Raw genomic sequence first — 3096 nt, 5'->3', positions numbered from 1 at the left:
TTGATGTATTCAACAAAAATGTTGAATGTTCTTTCAAATAAGGAAGTTGAACATTGTTCATCTTCTGAGAGACAAGTGCCCTGGGTGATGAGAAGTAATTCAGGGACTGTGCAAAGTTGGTCTCACAGGTGTCCCCTTACAGGTGTGTTAGGACTCAGGGCTGGGTTCCACATATCTGAGCACCCACGGTTGTGGAATGGGGGTCCTCGTGTTCCCCTCACATGTGAGGGAGGTGAGAGTGTATCTCCCAAGTTAAAAAAAAAAAGAAAGCATTGTAGATTTTTTTTAAAGACTGACTCACAAGCATGCCATAGATGAGCATAGCTCAATGACCTTGATCTCTCAGCACGCCTAGTCCTTTAAATAAACTAAGCACTGAATAAGTCAACAGAGGGATCCACAGTTTGGAATATTTCATCCCAAGAAGAAAGACTAATGGAAAAAGAACTGATCACGCAGAATTGTCTGATCTGACAGGAAAAAGCCCATCATTCATTTCTGAAGTACCATCCTCTGCAACCACGGTTTCCCCTTTGTCGTATATGACAATGTGTCCATCTTCCCTTGTCACTGGTGGCTTGAGCAATGATTGGCAGCCTGCATTCAATCTGAAAGGAAACAGGGAATGCTGCCTTTAACAAGCCAGTCACTAAGTTAGCAATAAGTGGAAAATATCGCTACAGTTTCCAGGGGCTTCTGTGTCTGTTTTTCTGCGTGTACTTGTGGGTGTGCATCTGTGTGTGTGCCTGCCAGGTGTAATTCCTCCTGGCATTTCAGTTATGCTGTTGCACTATATCCATAAAGGCATCCTCCGGTTTTCCTTCCCAAGCATCCCACTGGCACCAAAATGGAATGATACGGTCATAAAGGACCACCATTGACCTGACCCCTAGGATAGGTTGTATTAAGTTTACCAACACTTACCACATTGATAATAGGAAGTATGACATCTCATTGATAATAGGAAGGATGACATTACTCGTATCAAATTTGTACCTTGCCAAAATTACTTTTAATATTTTTCTGTGGGAACGTTTCTTTGGTAATAAGCACTAGTTTCAGACTCTGCTCCGCTCCTCATCTTATCACCCCACCTTATATTCTCACAGGACGTGAGTCATATTGTTTTATACGTTCAGTGTTTGAGTAGCTTCACCACCATGTCTACCATTTTATGGTTTCCTCATTTCGTCTTGCATTCCTGCACTTTCCAACTGGGACTAGTTTTGGTTTTCTTAATGCACCATTTAAAAATTTTCCAAGTTGTCATGGTCTACTCATGAAAATGTTCTCAAGTTACCGTGTTTGTAGCTATCTTCATTTCAGCTCCATTTTTGAAAGGTATTTTCTCTGGGATCTATTTTCTTTCAATACATCAATTGTTTGATTTATATTTTTCTTTTCCTATTGATCTGACTTCCATTGTTTGATGGACGTCAGTTGTAAGACTTACCATTTCAAGACTTGGAAAATATGTTATTTTCTTTAATTCTCTAGCTGCTCTTAAAGTCATCTCTTTGTCTTTGGTGTCCTGAAATGCCATAGGATGTGTGCATGTGCGATTCATTTTTATTCCTGTTGGGATTAATTTTATTTCCTGTACGTGTGGGCTGCTGTTCCTTTTTGATCCTAGATGATTCTCAGATGTCTCTTTTGAAGTTATTCCTGTTGGCTCAGTCCCTTCCTCTTTCTTTCTGGAACTGTTAACATTATTACTTCTTGTATCTTCAGTATTTCTTCACCTGCCATCCACATGGTTCATTTCTACATCTCTCTATTCTGGCTTCTGGATAATTCAGTCTTCCAGTTCACTGACTCTCTTATCTGCTTTCACCCCATCCACTTAATTTGTTACATTTCAGTGTTTGTACTTTACATTTTAAAAGTTGCATTTTCTCTTTTTCCAATCAGGCTGGCATTTATTTCTTCGTTCGGTTGCTTACAGTCTGCATCCGATCATCCGAACCTCTGAAATCTTTGTTGCTGTTTGTTGTAAGTCTCATGTGTATTGGGAACCGCTCACAGGGACTTACGTCCTCTGGGTTTACTAGTCTTCCCACTGGAACTTCTCATCTGCCTTACGCCTAGAAGGAAGGCGTGTTCCTCCAGAAAAAAGCATGTGTTTGCTTCTTCTGGGTATCTCGGTGGGGCTGAAACTATGATATAATAATGATGCTGTTTATTCTGATATATTGGGGCCCTTCCTATATTGGTTGTTATAGTACACATTTCATCACTATGCCTAATGACACTATCCATTCAGGACCATTTTCAACTAAATTCAAAGTTTTGAATATTGGGGGAGGGGTATCCCCAAGGTGGTGTGAGTTTCTCCTGCTAATCCGCATGAAGGTTGACTGATGGTTAGAAATTCTCAAAAACACCCCTTTACCTCTTAACCTAGGCCAAGGCATCTCTTCCTTCAGACTCGTAGGAGCAGAAGCCCTGTGTACAACCTGTCCACTTACACTGAGAAGGTAGTGAGTGGTTCTCAAAACCGTTGGTTTTAGGGCCTCTTTACATTCCAAATAATGATTAGGAACCCCAAATAGCTTCTGTCTATGTGCTTTTTATCAAGTTATATGTAATACATTAGCAATTAAAAGTGAAATGTTTTGCACATCTATTTTGATAGACACATTTAAAAGTAATACTAAACCCATTATATATTAACACAAATATATTAATCTATTCATAGTGTATGGTGAATACATTATATTCTTATTGTATGACATATATTCTCTATGTATTATAGTCTCACAAATGAGAGAATATGAGTGATAAGAACAATGTTTTACATTTTTGCTAATTTCTTAATGCCTGACAGAATAGAAGCCAAGTGGGTTTTTATATCTGAATTCAGTCTGTTGTGTTACCACCCATCACAGAGCCTCTAGAGAATCCCCCTGGTAAGAGACTGAAAAACACAAATATCATCTCCGTCTTGTTAAGAACATAATTTTGACTCAAGGAACACTCCCTGGGGTTCCCAGTACCACAGTTTGTGAACCACTGGTGTAGAACTTTGGAGTCACAACACAATGCAGGAAAATGCCCCAGGAGATTCTCCATCTTGACAAGGACCTTTGTGTTTCT

This window comes from Manis javanica, chromosome X, assembly GCF_040802235.1.
Source record: "Manis javanica isolate MJ-LG chromosome X, MJ_LKY, whole genome shotgun sequence".
Taxonomy (NCBI): Eukaryota; Metazoa; Chordata; class Mammalia; order Pholidota; family Manidae; genus Manis; species Manis javanica.
The sequence above is the reverse complement of the archived record's forward strand: the minus strand, read 5'-3'. Positions refer to the sequence as shown.